Source organism: Engystomops pustulosus, chromosome 1 (genome assembly GCF_040894005.1).
Source record: "Engystomops pustulosus chromosome 1, aEngPut4.maternal, whole genome shotgun sequence".
Lineage (NCBI taxonomy): Eukaryota > Metazoa > Chordata > Amphibia > Anura > Leptodactylidae > Engystomops > Engystomops pustulosus.
The window spans coordinates 53,510,528-53,531,480 of record NC_092411.1 but is presented as its reverse complement, the minus strand read 5'-3'; positions in this window follow the sequence as shown (position 1 = coordinate 53,531,480).

Below are 20,953 nucleotides of genomic sequence, written 5' to 3'. Positions count from 1 at the left end.
TTAAAGTATTCTGTCTGCAAAGTTCATTCCTCAAAGTTCTGCAAAAACCTATAAAATGGAGGGGCGGGACCTGCCTCCTGTCACATCATCACACGCCTGTGCTGCTGACCAATGAGACCACAGCTTGTGCATCTTAGCCACACCCACACAGGCAAGTGTGGAGCTGGTAGCTGCGAGGCTGAATAACTTACAGAAGTGAAAATGTGAAGGTTTATCTAAATGTGAAACTCTATCTATCTAAACTCAAAGAAGCAAGGCAGCACTTTTCATGGTAAGGATGTGTCGCAGCATGTTGCATACAGTAGATGCAACATCTTTAAAATGAATATACATTCCTCATTATTCCAGGCTCTGCTCATTTGCACCTCTCTTCTTTTTTGCAGCTTCTTTCTGTCTGGTCACTAGGTTCATCAGGGCTGGAAAACTGACTCATATGGTGCGCTTATTTTTGCAACCCAAAAATGCAGGGGAAGAATATATGGACTGTGGGTTGAAGGTAACTATTACTAGGCCAGGCATCTTCTCCAAGGGAAATGGTGTTCCTCTTCTGAGCAGTTGTGGACTATCACTGAACCCTGCCTGCTACAGCCTCTGCAGGCACTCCAGCTTCAACATACCCTGCCGCAGGGCCAATGGCTATGCACAGGATCGTACTCCCTTGGTACAGCTCTGTGATACAAAGGGTGAAGCTCACCCTATTTGGGGTGAGGCCTGAAACAGGGCACTATGTTACACATATTTTGGGGTATAGTGTTTTAACTACCTTGTGGTCCATTATTTGGTAGGTTATCTCAGAATTTATAGGAAGAAAGAAACGGGCAACGTAGCCGTGGGATGGTCATGCATCAAAATGTATCCAAATAACAAAAGAAGCATATATAAAGAAAAAGTCCACTGTAGCAGAGTGTCACAATACGGAGACTCAGGAGTCGTGGTATAAGACTCACATGCATATATCTACCAAAAAATGAGGCAGCACTCCAAATTCAAAAGTGAAGACAGTGAAGGGTTTAATCCAGGAGCAGCAACAAAAGAAGCAGATAGATGCAACAAATGACCAAAAGTAAATACAAAAAATCTTTATTAATCAGGCGGGCTCCACTGGTCCTTCCTCAGGTCACAGAGTATAATCTCCTCATATGCTGAGATGTTTCTTATACACCAGGTGACAGGTCACTGTCTGTATATCACAGCTGCATTTTGTGTTGATCTTTGGTTCTGTGCACTCTCTTGTGCTTGTTTTGTTATTTCATAAAATTACAAACTATATAGTTTTTTTTTTAAATAAACACTAATTTTAGAGTAAAAAAGTGACTTTTTAGAAGCTTTTCTTTTTAAGTTGAATATAGATGAACAAATTTGTTTTGAATTCAAATTTCATTAGTTCAATGGAAAAGCAGGATGTAAATAATTTAAAGATGTTTTGGCTATAGCCTAATCTCCATCCCTGATTCTCTGCACTTAATCAAGAAGTTTTATAAATAATTTATCTACAATTTGAGTTTTAAGTCATTCTTCAAAACATGCACAATCATATAACTGAATATAATCTGAAGGCTTAGTGCCAGTTGTAAGTTATAGAAAGTTATTAGAGACTTGATAAAGACCTGGAGTGGAGATTGGTTTAGCAGATTGTAGGTTACAGTTTTCGGCTGCATGTTTTATTATAATGCCAGCACAAAAATGAATCTCAAAGGCTTAGTGCTGTGTGATGGACAGTGATTATAACCAATTATTCTAACCATGTAGTCGTACTTATCACTATCACTATCAAATTTGTTAAAATGTACGAAAACCAATGGCAAAACATCACAGACACTCTACAAGTAAAGGTGTTAAGTGGGACAGCCTTAGGTTGGGTTCACATCATGTTTTTTACCTATGTTGTAAAGACACATTGGGGCACATTTACTTACCCGGTCCTGTCGCGATTCCCGATCCGGACGGTCCAGCGAAGATGAAGTCTGGCGTGGTTCACGTATCTCGTGCGCCCGAGATCCTGCATGTGTCGCTTCCCCGCTAGGTCCACTGGAGTTCACCTTCTTCTTCACCGTTTCTTGTAAGTGCATGTCCTGCGATACAATTTGAATTTTAAATCTTGCGCATAGTCCGAATCCGTGGGGTTGTCCGAAGGCCATGCCCCCAATTTGTGTCCAAGTTGGCGACAAAATTGGGCCCAATTTGTGCCCAAGTTGGCGACAAAATCCCATCGCACACGCCAAAAACCCCTGTTAAATGCAGCACAACACAGAAATCATTGTGAAACCGGACAAAAATGCGGTCCGCGAACCCTTAGTAAATAAGCCCCATTGTGCGTATCGCCAACATATCCTTATAGTGTATGACACAGACGTATTCCAATGTATGCTTTGCCATGGGACGTATCCCAATGTATGGGTCGCCATGGGACCCCTCCTCCACCCTGAATGCAGGGGGAGGAGTGAACAGCAGCTGGTGATTGGTTACTACCGTTGTTGCATGGCTGGAGCTTTAACCATTTTCACTTTACAGCCCACAGTGCATATGAAATGGCCCGTGGTCAAGAATGTACTGTGTGTGGATAGCTCGTAGTCTGCACCGGACACACTGTTCCTGGAAATGACAAGGGGACTGTGGGTGCTACATGAACTGCGGGCACTACGGGCACTACGCGCTGAGCGTATACCATTAGCGTGATGTGAACCCCAACCTTATAAACAATCCGAAAATTGCACAATATCTGAAAAAGTCAAATTGATACCCAGAGCACCTAATTTGCAGGATCTAATACAGAGTCTTTTTTGTCGCTCCAAAGTCACACTGGGTAGAAGAATATGAGTAAGGATACTTTCCCCTGTGGGAGTTGTACTTGGCTTCATGGAGACAGTGAGGGCTTTTTAACATCCCCCGTATATAATTCAAAACTAAATAGTGAGATTTTGTTAACTGTGAAACCAGTAAAACTGTAAAATGTAACGTATAAACTAGAGTATGAGCCTAACCGGGTATAAGCCGAGGTACCTAATTTTAACACATAAATCTGGGAAAACCTATTGATTTGAGTATAAGCCAAGGGGGATTGCATTGGTCACCCCCCCCCCAACCCAGTATAGCCAGCAGTCCCCCAGTAAATAGCAGGCCCCTGTCCCCTAGTATGTAGCCAGAACATGCCCCCTAGTATAAAACCAGTAGCACCCTGCCCCCAGTATAAAGCCAGCAGTCCCCTAGTATATAACCAGCCCCCAAATATAAAGCCAGGCACCCTGTAGTATATAGCCAACAGCTCCCTTGTATATAGCCAGTGCCTGCCCCCTTGTATATAGCCCCCTTCCTCCAGGATATAGCCAGAAATCCCCTTGTTATAGCCAGCCAGTGCCTCCTAGTATATAGCCAGTGCCTGCGTCTGAGAATATAGTCAGTGCCTGCCCCCCAGAATATAGCCAGTGCCTAGCCAGTACTTGCACCACCCATTTAAAGCCAATGCCTGGTTACTTTGTACTCACCTTTAATATGCCCCCTGCAGGTCCTCTTCTGTTTTCAGCTCCGGCTCCGTCATCAGCCCCCGTGTGGTCCCGTTGAATACACCATGACCTCAGCTGCTTGCTGACATAGTGTGTGCTGATTGGCGGCGCATACACTATGATGTCTACAAGCGGTGTCATAATGTGTGCAACGCAGCCGCTGTGACACGAAGACGGAGTCAGAGCTGAATACAGAAGAGGACCTGCAGGGTTGTCGGAAAGGAGAGCCCTTTTTTTTTTAAATGACTTGAGTATAAGCCGAGTTAGGGTTTTTCAGCACCTTTTTTTGTGCGGAAAAACTTGGCTAATACTCGAGTATATATGGTAATTTATGCTTTGGTATGACCCTGTCCAAAGATCTATGCAGGACAAACGGTGCAAGAACGAAGGAAAATAATCTATCAACATTTTTTGACAGTAAAATCAATCGATGATGAAGTAAAGAAGGACGAGATTCTGCCCACAGTTACATTACATGACTGAAAAGAAAAAAATATTGGGGCTCAGTGGTCTGTGGACTGGATAAATCACCTTGAATAACAGAGGTGGAAGTATTACACCATCCCATATGAAGATCTGAAACAAGGTGGATATATGAACTTGGAGCTATGGGTCCAACGGGGTTAAAATGGGAGTTATTGTAATAGGATTTTACTGGGGGATCCATTGTGTTAATTTCTAGTTGTTGTTCTACTTCTATTGCATTCTGACCTGTAGCATGGCATGTTTTTCTCTTCTATCACAATTGTTCATTTAGCTTTTACTAACTGTGTTTATACTAACTTTGGATATGTATTAGAGGCGGGTCACTTGGTTTTCATCTCTTTTTGAATATACTTATATATTTACTGTATATTTTGTTCTCGGTATATATTCTTCTTAGTATTGAACATGGCTATATACAGTAGTTGTTTTTCTTTTGCTTTGCAACAGGACCCGTAAGTGTGGACAGTAGCCTAATGGAACAAGAAAAATCTGAACACGGACCCAAACCCCTATTTTGAACTACTATAATGACTGAATACAGATGGCCAGAACGGTGCTGTACTTTTTTTTGTAACATGATGGGGCACATTTACTAAGGGTCTGCGGACCGCATTTCCGTAGGGTTTCCTGACTACTTCCATTTTTGGACGCATTTAACAGGGGTTTTTGGCGCACGTGATTGCGCCAACTTTCATGTGACACAAATCGAAGGGTGTGGTCGTTGGACAACCCAACTGATTTGGACTAAGCGCGGGATTTAAAATTCAAATTGCAGCAGATAAGCCCGCCCTGACAAGAGCGAACCTGTTATCTGGAACCTAAGGGTCCCTGAGCAACCCTGACACAAGACTAACACAGGAAAGTGGGGTCACAGTAGGAGATAAACGATCCTGAGGGACAAACAACAGATACAGGCAGACAAGGGGAGTCAAACAAACCGAGTCAAAAACAAGATGACGGCAAAGGTACAGAATCGTATAGCAATAGAATGGTCAGTAGGCAAAGCAGAAGTCAATACACAGAAACGCAATGGCAAGAGCACTAGATACACAGATAGACTGCAATAACCAGCACCTAATGAAGAGCTGGGCAGAATATAAGGCAGAAATGGACACTACCTCCAGCACTGACTGGCTCAGCCGTCCATCACTCAAACTGCAGCTGCAGGCAAACAATTACAGAGACACACCCAGCTTTCCCAGGATCAGAAATGTAGCTGTCAATCACAGGCAGCTCTGGGTGTGGTCTTCCAACAAGAAGCCTGAAATCTGATCCCATCAGAACAATTTGTGAGTTGTGACAGAAGTTCTGTCGCTTCTATGGCTACTTTAGCATTTCTCCAAGCACGTGAGTTGTTCTCTGCAGGAGATGATGATGTAATCCCTGGGTTGTCCCTTAGGGCAGAATAATCAATTGCTGCACCATCCCGAAGCTGCTATGTATGAGTGATCCAGCTCAGGTTGATTAGTTATGTCTTGGCTAACCTCCATTTGTAATTACAAGCACCCATGTGTAATGTGTTTGTGTCAGCCAGCCTGACCCAACTTTTCCAAGGTCCTGAATATTATAATTGATATGATCCTGCATCAGTGTAGCTACAGCAGTCTCAAGGTATGTTTGCTAATGCATGAAATCAAATGCTAATTAACTTTACCTGTCCATTACATTAATATATTTCTGGCATAGTTCTTGGCCTATATGTAAGGATTTTGTGATAAGTTGAAATGGGGACATTTGGTGGATAGCTTTACCATTTTTTGGCAAAGGTAGTTCTGTCCATTGATTTAAATTGGTATTTTTATACGTTCCCTGTGGTTTATATTTTCAATAAAGGATTGATATACCTTTCTACAACTGCCCATGCATGTATGTCTTTTCTCTTCTTTATATATTCATATTGCGCACCATGGCGTGCAGCAGCACGATTCCCAGCGCGATCTACAAGTACCTGTTCATCTTGTCTTGTATTTGACAAAGGCCATACAGGCCGAAACGTCATACGCCATTGCTGTAGTTTCGTAGTACTGTAGTACTGGAGTGCTTGATCCTAATTTGCATGCAGTATCTTGGGGTAGTATCCCTGGATCAGTTGAACAAACATTGTTAGGCTGTGCAGTGCGAATATTTTTTCTACATGATCCAGAAACAATTAACCATTGGTGATTGGCAGCTCCACATCCTCTGTGTTGTCTGGATCACTGAGCTCAGGCCCAGAACTTCTTATATGTCATCACTCCTGCTCACCTTGCATTCTTTTCTGGTTATCTAATTTCCTATCTGTATTTTTCAATTAGGTATCTTGACTTTTGCTTCGGTTCATGGACCTCCCTTTTGTCTGATGATTGTGTGCTGTGCTTCCCTTTCTGTTCTGACTCGGCTTTTGGCAACCTTGCTTACCCATTTGTTTTGTTTGTCCCCATGTTTTGTGTTTTTACTTTGTTGTAAGGAGGGACTGTCCTGTATCACCTAGGTTACGCAGAGGCAAGCAGTTAGGGCTTGTTTGAGGGGTTAACTGTAAGGACTCGCTGTCTTGTCTGTGTCTGGTTCCCCTCCGTTACATTGAATATCTGTGCATTTTTGAGTTTTATTAAAAGTGTTCAGTGTTTAAAGCTTTAATATAAAAGTATTGATGCTAAATATAGTTGTATACTGGATCTCTAGAATATAGTTAGCATTTGGATATTTTAATTATAACATACAATGATTTGGCTCAGCTGCTATTACCATGGAAACAGTTTATACAACAGGGATCTGTATGGGACAAATATTCTTGCATAATGTTGATTGTACGGTGATTTTTACTCTTTTATAATAATAATAATAATCTTTATTTATGCAGTGCCATCATATTCTGAAGTGCTTTACAAATCATAGGGGACATAAACACATATAATATTACATTACACAGTACAAAAAGTCATATGGAACAATGGGAGTGAGAGCCCTGCTCACAAGAGCTTACAGTGTATGAGGATGAAGGGGTTGACACAAGAGGTAAAAAAGATTGTATGATGGTCCAGCCACTCTTTATCAGGGAACAATATAGAATATTTTAATAAAAAATTAATAAATAGAAATTCTGCTGCTTGAACTAGCTATCATCCGCCATCTTATTTACAAGGTCCAAGTTGAAAGTGACTGCAGAGAAGTCTGGAGCTTGGTGTATATCTGGTGTTTGCCGAATAACAGATGGGAGATGGGATAAAGGATGGATTAGTAAAGAGAAAGTTTACATTTCATGCAGTTAGTGAATGTGATAGGCTGCCTAAAGAGATGGGTTTTAAGAGCACGTTTGAAATTAGTTATTAGTCTGAGAGCGCGAGGAAGGGCATTCCAGAGAATTGGTGCGACTCGGGAGAAGTCCTGGAGACGTGCATGAGAGGTTCAAATTAATAATAATAATTATTTAATTTATTGTCCCCAAAAAGCGGAAAAGAAGAATTAAGAATATAAACTATTACATAAAAGAGAAATAAAAAAGTTGTTACAACATAGGACAATAAGACAGCCACCCAAGAACTACACGATGCCCTATCATCATCTCAGCCCTACAGATGCCAATTAGAAAACATACTATAACCACCTAAGCACCATATCTTACCCACTGGTTACCCATGCCTAGAGATGGCTTTATTTCTTGTTGGACAGATGGATATACAGTGGCATGAAGGATTTTTTATACCTATCTACCTATCTGCATCTAATTTCTATTTATCTGCTACTGAAGCCACTCCTTCCAATTCATTGTATAATGGGTGCGATTGATTTGACAAAATGTTGGCAAACTTTTTGCGTACACAACGATGGAGCATATGCTCCCATTGGTCCATTTCATGCCTATTGAGTTCACCGCTTTTTTAATAATTTTCCTACATTTACATTGATCTTGAGAAGATAACACAGGACCATTAAAGAACTGCCTACCACGGACTCATAGAAGTTAATTAAAAGAGCGGTGTTTACCGAGAAAGCCTTGAGTGATCTCAGGAAAAACAACTTGCTTGTTGTCTTCTTGTATACATAGTCCACCTGGGATTGCCATTTTAGTTTTTCTTCGATCATTACACCAAGAAATTTATACTTCTTTACCCGTTCGATTTCAACCCCTTCTACAATCAGTGGTTCGATCCAGTTGTTCCTTTTTCTAGAGAAATCAACTATAATTTCCTTGGTTTTTATCAAATTTAGGTTATTATCACTGCAGGTTATTTGCAGTACACCAATCACAGAATTCACCCACGGTTGTCCTGAACCCCCATCCTCGCCATCTTTTATCAACCCAACCAGGATCGTATAGTCAGAATAATTTTTGCACAAAACAATCATGATTATTCCTACGAAAATCTCCTGTATATACGGAGAACAGAAACAATGGGAGAACTGTCCTGTCACAGGTGCTCCCGCGATCCCTGTCTCGGATCGCGGGTGCACCTGTGCCTCCCCGGGGTCCGGTGGACGGTTTCCCTCACCTTCCCCAGCTCCCGCGGCGTTCTCTGCTGCTCCCGCGGCTCGCTAAGTGCCGGCTCGCTAAGATTTGAAGGGCCAGTGTGCCATTAATTGGCGCTGGCCATTTAACTAATTCTATTTAAGCCTGCCTCTTCCTGCAAGCTCTTGCCGGATCTTTGTGCCTCACAGCCTGAGAGAAAGCTATTCTGAGATTTGCCTGCGATTCCTGCGTTCCTGTGTCTTCTGCATTCCTGTGTCTCCTGTGTACTTGGCCTCCTCCGTGTTCCAGTGTTACCTGACCTCCTCTGTGTTCCAGTGTTACCTGATCTCCATCGTGTTCCTGTATTACCTGAGCTCCTCCATGTTCCGTGTACCAGTGTTCCTCCGTGCTGCTGTCCTGTGTGCTGTGTTCCCGTACCCTCCTGCTTGGACCTCCTGTTGCTGACTCTGGACCGGACTCTGACGTTGCACCTCTGCCGCCTGCCCTGACCTTGTGCCTGGACTACGACCACCAGATTGTCTGCCGTCTCTGTACTTCTACCTTGGCCGCCACTGCAGACAAGTCACGCCTGAGAAACGACCTGGTGGTATCACGCCGCAGCTTGTCTAACCCGCCTTGCGGCGGGCTCTGGTGAAAACCGGGTACCACTTAGACATCAACATCTCAAGAAAATGAAATAGGGAGGTGCAGCATTATTCAGAGCTTTGTGGATGAGGGTTATTATTTTAAATTGAATACAGAATAAGACAGGCAGCCATTGCAGTGATTGGCAGACACTGCAGGCCTCCATGTAGATGAGTTCTGCACAACCTCAAGATAGCAGGCCTGCTGCCTCGGTGCTATAGTGATCCCAAAGACCGAGATGGAGAAATCATTGGGTCGATTAGTAGATGGTGGAAACACAAGAAGTTCAGTCTTAGAAAGATTAAGTTTCAAGAAGAAAGAGGACATGATGATAGAGATGGCAGAGAGAAAATCACTAGTGTTCTGGAGTAAGGCAGGGGAGATGTTACGTGCAGAAGTATATAGCTGGGTATCATCAACATAAATCACTCTAAAAAGCAAATCTGCTGATGGTTTAGAGCGAAAAGAGGAGGAGGAGAGAAAGATCCAGAGTAGAAGACCCTGAAAGGTCAGAGAGATAAGAAGAAAACCAAGAGAGTGCAGTGTCCTTCAGGCCAATGGAGCGCAGCATCCTAAAGAGGAGCTGGTGGTCCACAGTACCAAACACTGCTGAGAGATCCAGTAGAACAAGGATAGAATAGTCAACTTTGGATTTATTTTGTGAGGAGATCATTAGGGACTATAGAAAGTGCAGCTTCAGTGGAGTGCATAGAGCGGAAACCAGATTGTAGGGGATCCAAGGAGGGAGTTACATGATAGATAACGGGTTAGTTGAGAATAGACCAGGCATTCCAGGAGTGTGGAGTTGAAAGGGATATTAGAGACTGGTCTGTAGTTAGTAGCACTGGATGGGTCCAGGGAAGGTTTTTTTTTTTTTGTAAAGGGGTAATAACAGCATGCTTGAAAGAAGAGGGGATGACACCAGAAGAAAGAGAGAGGTTGAAGATTTTAGTGAGGTGGAAGATGTTATTGAGGTGAGAAGTGACTGCTGGGGAGAGAGACTGTACCAGATGTGAGGGGATTGGGTCACTGATGCAGGTAGTGGGGCGAGCAGAGGAAAGGAGCCTGGACACTTCTTCCTCTGTGACTGGCTCAAAGGAAGAGAGTAAACAAGATAAGGTACCGGAGGGAAGGGGATTAGTGGGGTGAGTGGATTGAGCAATTATATACTCTATAGAGTCTATATAGTATATAATTCTCTGTAGTACACTAAACTATATAAAGTCACTTTTCCTTAATTGGTATTATACATCTTCTGATTTGTCATTAAAGAAGTGTCAGAAAATGTTCAATGGCAGGAGAGCATGATCCAAGACTTTCGCTGATCACAGATTGCAGAATGTCCATAGTACCTCTTGTTATCAATCTCTAAATTGTCACAGGTCACTGACCTCCGTCTAAATATCTTCTAATATATCACTTGGTGGAAAGGTGATCTAGTCTTTAATTGGTTGACACATCCATCAGACCTCCATTACAGTAAGCTCATTTAGACAGAGATACTGGGGCAGATTTATCAAGCTGTCTGAAAGTCAGAATATTTCTAGTTCCCCATGGCAACCAATCACAGCTTCCCTTTAAAATATTCATGAGCACTGGTAAAATGAAAGCTGAGCTGTGATTGGTTGCCATGGGCAACTAGAAATAATCTGACTTTCAGACAGCTTGATAAATCTGCCCCTTTGTGTCTGTGATTTGCTTTCTTCACCTCTTATAAAACCTGCCAGGTCCTCGCTGGTCTCTGTATCTAAGCTTCAAGCATTGATGTCCTTGCTTCTGCAACAATGACCTCCGTGTTACTGACAGGTCGCTGATACAACCAATGATTTGCTGCTGTATCAAATTTTGACAAGGGAAGATTAGAATATGAGCAGTAGGGATCAGTAAGGCCATGCATTTACACCCTTGCTTTATGCTTATATAAAGGGAAAGTGTATGTGAAAAATGCCTTTAGGAATTTGTCATTCTTTTTTTTTGCCATGTCTTTATATAAATTCAATCAAGAGTAGTAAATCCTGCAGTTCTCAATCTCTGTTCTTAGTAAGTGCAGGAGTGGCACTATTAGCTGGAAAAGAGTTTTTAAAAATATGCAGATTAGTCGGAAGCCCTCGGGCTGACGTCACCTGAGCGCCTCTCGGCATCGCCATCTTTTAATTTATTCATGTCCCACACTATAATAGTACCACCTGCGCCAGCCCGAGGGGCTACTAGAGAGCTCCCGCCCTGCACTCTACATGCCCTGACTCTCTGATGTCACCAGATTTCTCCTAGCTCGTCGGGCGGGAGCACTTGGTGCTGTTACAGTCCGGGGCTTGAATAAATAAAAAGACGTCAACGCTAAGAAGCACTTAGATGACGTCAGCCTGAGCCAATCCGCATATTTTTTAAAAATCCAGCTATTAGTGCCATTCCTGCACTTACTAAGAACACAATCAGGAACACCATAACAGAGGGGACATGTAGGTTCTAATCATTAACTATCAGTCAAACTAATGGTAGGTGTCCTTTAAAGTGTTTTTAAATTAAATGGGTTGTCCAGTTGTTTTTAAAATTCTGCAGGCGGGCTGTATCATGCGCCGAGATATGGGGACAACATGGCGAGGCGGCGGTGCGAGACACCGGGAGCGACAGAGGAAGTGAGTACAGGTTTGATTAGATATAAGATTCTGAGTTTTCAATCATATAGAAAATGTTTTCATGCAAATAGTAGATAAGTACATACAATTCTTCAGCACAAGGCTGTCACTACAGGGAACACACTGTGAATGTCTACAGGGTCATTGAACATCTTTTTTTATTACCTTTATTTTGGCATTGTATAGCAGTAATGTATACACTTAACAAGCCAATTCACACATAGAAATAATCTGTGTATACAAAAAAATTGCATTGATATACATTGATATATTGCATAATGAATGTACCCAGAGACTTTCATTTGTGTAATAATACAATTGTATTCATTGGCACTCTGTCTCATCAATGGATTTCATGAAATAAGACTATTACATATAAAATCTCTGCTATAGTATTTACCATTTATTTTCTTTATTCCATTGTCTGAACCATCGAATAGGGCAAGCAAACCCCTAAGCCACCTCCTATTGTAGGTTGAATTTTTCACCATTTTTTGGTTGCAATGGTTGACACCCAACAAACATGTTATACTGTACTTTGAAAAGTGTTTCAATTCGTACCAGCTACACAAAAACAGGGGCTTGAAACAAGCCACATAGTGTATTGGGGAATATTTTTTGAATAGGTAAATGGGTGATGATATTAAATACCCTACTTGAGGGGGGCTATAAGTTTCGTGTGGTAACACCTGGTAACGGGTTCTCTTTAAAACTGGCTCCAGTGTTTGGGAGGTTAAAAAGCAAGAACAGGTGTGGAAGCTAATAAAATAACATTGTTCAACCCAACCCGAAAAGTCATGCTGGACAAAGGCATGCGACAGATGAAACAATCACTGATTTGTTTTATACATTGGAGCATATGTTCAATTATTCATGTAGAAGAGTTTGAAAGAGAAGAGAGAAACATAATTTGTTAATGTGCCCTTTCAAAAAAATGAATATGTAAAATGAATAAGAACAGGGCTGGTAGGGTGGGTATTGAAACATAGTGTGCTGCCTAGTATATAACATGTCACCTTGTAGGCCAAGAAAAGTAAGCAACTATTAGACATTAGAAAATAATGAGGTTTACAAAAGTCACTTAAATAATAATAATGATCTTCATTTATATAGTGCCATCAAATTCAGTAGCGCTTTACAAATCAACATTTAAGACTACTTTGTACCACATTAAAAAGACACTCTACCAAAAAGTTTTCAGCGAGCTCCCTTATTATATTCCATGTCACTGCTCTTCATTGTGCTGTTTCTATATCTATACAGGTAGTCCCCCGTACAAGAGAGGTTTGTTCTTAAGTTGAATTTCTATGTAAGTTGGAACTTTATAATTGTAAGCCCAGCCAAATTTTTTTTGGCCTCTGTGACAATTGGATTTTAAAACTTTTCGGTTGTCATAAGAACCAGGATTAACAATAAAGCTTAGTTGCCTTTCATAACTGTTATAACAGTAAGTTACAAACATCCAGAGGTCCGTTTGCAACTAGGGTGTCATCTATAAGTCGGGTGTTTTTAAGTAGGGGACTGCCTGTATAGCACATTGGGATGATTATGAACTTGCCCCCAGTGACAAACTTAGATTGTACGGCCAAATTAATATTCAGTATCCTTTCTATAATTATGTCTAGGGATAACTATGTGGCATCTGTTACATCAAAAGGTCTTTATTCCTCTAAAAAACAACTTTATAAAATATGTAAATGAGCTTGTGGCACTCCAGCCGACGTCACCGCGCACCTACTGCCCCCTGCTCTCACTGTTCTCCCTCATCCTCCCCGCAGAGCTGCAGACAGCTTGTGACGTTATTGGCTGTCTCCAAGTTTCACAATCCAGCACAGCCGGCTACAAAGTATGATTGTGAGACCTGCAGACAGCCGGTGATGTCACCATCTGTCCGTGGCTCTGTGGGCAGGACGGGGTAGAGCAGTGAGAGCAGGGGGGGTGCGTATATTATAAAGCGGCACAGCCAAGAGCTGCTCCAGTGACGTCGCCCAGAGCGCCTCAGACTCATTTACATATTGAATAAAGTTTTTTAGCGGAATAAAGGTCTCCCAGGATTAAGGAAAAAATATATAATTCCCAAGATAAGGTAACAAGCATTTTTGTTTCCTTTAAGAGAGGTTTTACTGTTAATGTTAGTGTTGTGTATATGTCTCCAGTCCGTACTTTCAGACTGGGAAGACGCTGATTTCTATCTGGTTTATTTCAGTCAGCAGTCGGAGCAGTGCTCTATGGCTGGACTGCAGGTTGAATCTACCTTGCACTATTCTCTGCAAACATTACACGGAACCAGCAAGGGTTAATGCTCTCATTCTCAGAGCTCTGTCTCATCTCACCGGGAGCAGGCTCCCTTCTCTAATAAATTTCTTGTGTGCGCTATCCTGATGGCTGGTTAAAGATCTTCTTTCTGGCTTTCTTGTCTGTTTCGCTTGCTATACGTCTGTAATTCCGATTTTTTGATATTTGGCTTACATTCTTGGCTATTCTTCTGTGTATACGATGCTGTAGTCACAAATCATTTGTTGACTGACTGTGACCAATTGAGGTAAGTGATAAAGCAGGATGTTGTATTGGCTACTTAGTAGTGTCTGTGAAATATAATTATCTTTCCAAACTTAGATACAAAATAATGTCCAAATCAAGTAGAGAGCCTGACGTGTGGCCACCTATGCACTTGTCTTGTGAAATCAGGTGTAGGGGATCAACTCAAATGGCAACTTCAGTAACAGTCCAGGTAGCTGTTTTATTTCTTTCCAAAACAGTTTAAAGAAACACAATAGCTTGCTTCAGCATATAACAGAAAATACAGTCCATATACACGGGCCGGACTCACAGTCCTCCATCCAGCAGCATAACCAAACAATGTCACTATTGCTGATCCTTGGCTGTGTAACACCTCCAGCTCTGCATGCAGTATAGCAGAGACTTCCAGACTGCAAACACACATCCCCCAGCTCACCTGAGCTTCCTGGCTTTATCTGTCAGCCAAAACCTGGCCTGGATATGTGGGAGTAGTCACCCACCCTGCTCTTGACTACTCCAATGAAAGCCGGCCCGGATCAACTGCATTAAGCAGCTTTGCTACATTAACAATTGTCAGAAACCTAAGGTTCCTGACCAAAAATTAACCAGCTCACTTCACTGAGGCCAGGCACCTCGGTGACACATATCTGCCATCAATAATGGCCCCTTGTACCTTCTCACACAGGGCACAGGTTAAGTGATTGGAATAGCTCTTTAAATTGGCAGATCTCATATGAGATAAAAAGTACAATACAACCTAATAGCACATTAGTAAACAATTTTCCCGAGGATCATAAAACATTCATTTTTCTCTCAATATGCACATTACATTTCTGTTCTGTAGAAGACACTTAAATTTTATTATAACCTAGATTTACAATACAAAAGGCATCCAAACTAAAATGAGTAAAGACACTTTTATAAAGAATCAAATAGATGTGAGCTGGTTACCATGGAGACAACAATTGCTGAAAAGCTGGTTATTACTTTACCCCAAACTTCAAACATGTACTGTCACTTCTTATTGGGCAGATTCCATTTTTACCCACACATAGCAGCTGAATGTAGTTATATTTAGTATTTAACTACACATAAGGACCAGTGGGGTAGCTTGAAGCTGATGGGCCCTGGTGCGAAGTCTGTGCCAGGCCCCCGAGTATAATGTATGGTCTATAGCAATAGTCTTCTCATATGGGAAAGTGACACCATAAGGGCCCCCTAAGACTCTTGGGCCTGGTTGCGACCGCAACCTCTGCATCCCCTCAAGTTACGCCCCTGATAAGGGTTCTTTGACATTGGCCTTGTTTTTCACATCTGTGATTCAGTGATTTCCTCGGGTGCCTCATAAAGCCATTTATTTCCATGGATGTTTTCACACTGGTTTGTTATTTCACTGATGTATGAAACATGTTTTTGCACAGATGTGGATCATGGAAACCCATAAAAGTCTATGGGACTGCAAAAAAAACCTAATGAAAGATCTTTTTTTACTCTGATGATTGTGAAAAGCTAGGTGTCTTCTTTTCAAAGCAATGTTAAACCTTCAGTTTTTTTGCAGACGCGGAGACAAAAACGGAAGCAAAACAGAGACACACGCTAATGTTAAAGAGACTTTACACTTAACCCTTGTTATTGTATTGTTCAGGGTGGCAGAGCAACAGTTATCATACATAGCTTGATGCTAAATGCTGAACCCATTTATGACATGTTAGCACATGGCAGGTGGTAGGTACAAATCCATCTCTAGTAACTAGAGATGAGCGAACACTAAAATGCTCGGGTACTCGTTATTCGAGACGAACTTTTCCCGATGCTCGAGTGCTCGTCTCGAATAACGAACCCCATTGAAGTCAATGGGAGACTCGAGCATTTTTCAAGGGGACCAAGGCTCTGCACAGGGAAGCTTGGCCAAACACCTGGGAACCTCAGAAAAGGATGGAAACACCACGGAAATGGACAGGAAACAGCAGGGGCAGCATGCATGGATGCCTCTGAGGCTGCTTAATCGCACCATTATGCCAAAATTATGGGCAACAGCATGGCCATGACAGAGTGACAGAATGAAGCTAGAAAGCATGTAAAACATCCAATAATTGACCCTGACACTATAGGGGACGGCATGCAGAGGCAGCGGCAGCAGGCTAGAGAGTGGCATGGCGACATACCCTAATTGGACTCAGGCTTCAAACCAATGGGTGTCAGAGAGGAACCAAAGGAGGTGAGCAAGAAGCGCTCAAATAATATCGGTACATGATAAAAGTTTGCCAGTATATTTTGTGGATTACACAGCAGGGTGGCGACAAAGTTAACATGGAAGCCATGAAAACAACCCAAAATTCTGCCTGACACAGCTCGTTTGATAAGGGGACCATGTATGCTTACAGTTCATGCCAGTCGCTGCACTGGCTGCCAGTCTCCTTTCGAATACAGTTTAAAATAATAATAACCCTCATCCATAAAGCTCTGTATAATGCTGCACCCCCCTACCTCTCCTCTCTTATCTCAGTCTATCGCCCAACCCGTGCTCTTAGATCCGCCAGTGATCTTAGATTAACCTCTACCCTAGTGCGGACCTCCCACTCGCGTCTCCAAGACTTCTCTAGAGCTGCACCAATTCTATGGAATGCTCTGCCCTGGACTATCAGACTAATACCTAACCTCCAAAGTTTCAAACGTGCTCTTAAAACCCATTTCTTTAGGCAAGCCTATAACACTCATTAACTGCATGAAGTTTTAACTCTTCTACTAACCCGTCCTGTGTCGTCCTCCCATCTGTTATCCAGCAACCAACAGGCACCAGACTTCTCTGCAGTCCCATTCACCCTGGACCTGGTATATAAGATGACGGCTGAGTGGTTCAAGCGACAGCAATTCCATTTATTATATTTTGTTCTATTCCCTAAGAAGAATGGCTTGACCATTAAATATTCTTTTACCTCGTGTTACCCCATCATCTTCATAAACCGTAAGCTCTGGCGAGCAGGGACCTCACTCCTGTTGTTCCATACAAATGTTGTGCTCTGTTACATTACATTTGTATTTGTTTCCTATGATTTGTAAAGCGCTACAGAATATGATGACGCTATATAAATAAAGATTATTATTATTATTATTATGGAGGCAGTGAACTAGTAGTAGATTAAAGGTGCTGCAACTATGTTAGTTGGATCTTGGGATGGAGCTGGCGCTCTGCAGCCAGGCGAGCTTTTGCCAATCCAAGCCCCTGTCTCTAGGCTACTCCCCAAACAGCACTTCTAAGAACCTTTTGTATAAGATCAAGTGTAGTAGCGTTCTTATAAGTTTAGGATATGGCGGGTGAGGGGAATGTAAACAGATGCGCAAGAAGCGCTGAAATAATATCCCTAAATGGTAAAAGTTTGCAAGTATATTTTGTGGATTACACAGCAGGGTGGCGACAAAGTTAACAACTTTGATGTGGAATGCCCTGTAATAGCTCTTGGGCGGTGTGCCTTTAATCGCCTAGGCTCAGCAGTTTCAGCACCGCCTGCTGTCGCTTAGCGACGGCACTGCTGCTGTGCCTAGAGCTACCGACTGATGGCGCCATGCCCACGGATGGTAATTCGGAGGAGGAGGAGGTGGAGGAGGGGTGGGAGGAGGTATAGTAGGCCTTTGAGACCTGGACCGAGGTAGGCCCCGCAATTCTCTGCGTCGGCAGTATATGACCAGCCCCAGGGTCAGACTCGGTCCCAGCCTGCACCAAGTTAAGTGTAGTAGCGTTCTTATAAGTTTGGGATATGGCGGGTGAGGGGAATGTAAACAGATGCGCAAGAAGCGCATGATGCGCATGGAGCTGGCGCTCCGCTGCCAGGCGAGCTTTCGCCAATTCAAGCCCCTGTCTCTAGGCTACTCCCCAAACAGCACTTCTAAGAACCTTTTGTATAAGATCAAGTGTAGTAGCGTTCTTATAAGTTTAGGATATGCCGGGTGAGGGGAATGTAAACAGATGCGCAAGAAGCGCTGAAATAATATCCCTAAATGGTAAAAGTTTGCCAGTATATTTTGTGGATAACACAGCAGGGTGGCGACAAAGTTAACAACTTTGATGTGGAATCCATGAAAACAACCCAAATTTCTGCCTGACACACCTCGTTTGATAAAGGGACGATGTATGGAGGCAGCTATATGGACGACTTTTGGAGGTAGCAATGGAGACAACGTGTGGAGGCTGCTATGGAGACAATTTAATTTGGATAGTGCCTGTATGTGGCAGTCCCAAACATTTTTCAAACCAGAGGAGCAGGTAGGTGGCCCTGCAGTAAAATGGAATAGATTGAGTGCCTGTATGTGGCAGTCCCAAAAATGTTTCAAACCAGAGGAGCAGGTAGGTGGCCCTGCAGTAAAATGGAATAGATTGAGTGCCTGTATGTGGCAGTCCCAAAAATTTTTCAAACCAGAGGAGCAGGTAGGTGGCCCTCCAGTAAAATGGAATAGATTGAGTGCCTGTATGTGGCAGTCCCAAAAATGTTTCAAACCAGAGGAGCAGGTAGGTGGCCCTGCAGTAAAATGGAATAGATTGAGTGCCTGTATGTGGCAGTCCCAAAAATGTTTCAAACCAGAGGAGCAGGTAGGTGGCCCTCCAGTAAAATGGAATAGATTGAGTGCCTGTATGTGGCAGTCCCAAAAATGTTTCAAACCAGAGGAGCAGGTAGGTGGCCCTGCAGTAAAATGGAATAGATTGAGTGCCTGTATGTGGCAGTCCCAAAAATTTTCAAACCAGAGGAGCAGGTAGGTGGCCCTCCAGTAAAATGGAATAGATTGAGTGCCTGTATGTGGCAGTCCCAAAAATGTTTCAAACCAGAGGAGCAGGTAGGTGGCCCTGCAGTAAAATGGAATAGATTGAGTGCCTGTATGTGGCAGTCCCAAAAATTTTTCAAACCAGAGGAGCAGGTAGGTGGCCCTCCAGTAAAATGGAATAGATTGAGTGCCTGTATGTGGCAGTCCCAAAAATGTTTCAAACCAGAGGAGCAGGTAGGTGGCCCTGCAGTAAAATGGAATAGATTGAGTGCCTGTATGTGGCACTCACAAAAATTGTTTCAAACAGAGGACCGGGTAGGTGGCCCTCCAGAAAAATTAAATGCATGAAGTACTATAGCAAGAGCCAGTGGGCCCTGTCAAAAAATAGCCATTTTCCTCTGCTTTACTGTACAAAGAGGAGGAGAAAGAGGAAAATGAGGAGGAGGAGGAGTGGATCAATTATTCAGGTTGAGCTTCCTTCACCTGGTGGAGATTGGAAATTCTGAGAAATCCAGCCTTTATTCATTTTAATAAGCGTCAGCCTGTCAGCGCTGTCAGTCGACAGGCGTGTACGCTTATCGGTGATGATGCCACCAGCTGCACTGAAAACCCGCTCGGACAAGACGCTAGCGGCAGGGCAGGCAAGAACCTCCAAGGCGTACAGCGCCAGTTCGTGCCACATGTCCAGCTTTGAAACCCAGTAGTTGTAGGGAGCTGTGTGATCATTTAGGACGATGGTATGGTCAGCTACGTACTCCCTCACCATCTTTCTGTAAAGATCAGCCCTACTCTGCCGAGACTGGGGACAGGTGACAGTGTCTTGCTGGGGTGACATAAAGCTGGCAAAAGCCTTGTAAAGCGTACCCTTGCCAGTGCTGGACAAGCTGCCTGCTCGCCTACTCTCCCTCGCTACTTGTCCCGCAGAACTACGCACTCTGCCGCTAGCGCTGTCAGAAGGGAAATACTGTTTCAGCTTGTGCACCAGGGCCTGCTGGTATTCATGCATTCTCACACTCCTTTCCTCTGCAGGGATGAGAGTGGAAAGATTTTGCTTGTACCGTGGGTCCAGGAGAGTGAACACCCAGTAATCGGTGCTGGAATAAATTCTTTGAACGCGAGGGTCACGGGATAGGCAGCCTAGCATGAAATCTGCCATATGCGCCAGAGTACCAACGCGTAAGAATTCACTCCCCTCACTGGCCTGACTGTCCATTTCCTCCTCCTCCAACTCCTCCAACTCCTCTTCTTCTGCCCATACACGCTGAACAGTAAAGGACTCAACAATGGTCCCCTCTTGTGTCTCGCCAACATTCTCCTCCTCTTCCTCCTCATCCTCCTCCACCTCCACCTCCTCCGATATGCGCTGAGAAACAGACCTGAGGGTGCTTTGGCTATCAACAAGGGAATATTCTTCCCCTGTCTCTTGTGACGAGCGCAAAGCTTCCGACTTCATGCTGACCAGAGAGTTTTTCAACAGGCCAAGCAGTGGGATGGTGAGGCTGATGATGGCGGCATCGCCACTGACCATCTGTGTTGACTCCTCAAAGTTACTCAGCACCTGACAGATATCAGACATCCACGTCCACTCCTCATTGTAGACTTGAGGAAGCTGACTGACCTGACTACCAGTTCTGGTGGAAGTTGACATCTGGCAGTCTACAATCGCTCTGCGCTGCTGGTAAACTCTGGATAACATGGTCAGTGTTGAATTCCACCTCGTGGGCACGTCGCACAACAGTCGGTGAGCGGGCAGTTGGAGGCGGCGCTGCGCTGCCCTGAGAGTGGCAGCATCTGGGCTGGACTTCCTGAAATGCGCACAGATGCGGCGCACCTTCGTGAGCAAATCAGACAGATTGGGGTATGTCTTGAGGAAACGCTGAACTATCAGATTTAACACATGGGCCAGGCATGGCACATGTGTCAGTCTGCCGAGTTGCAGAGCCGCCACCAGGTTACGGCCGTTGTCACACACAACCATTCCCGGC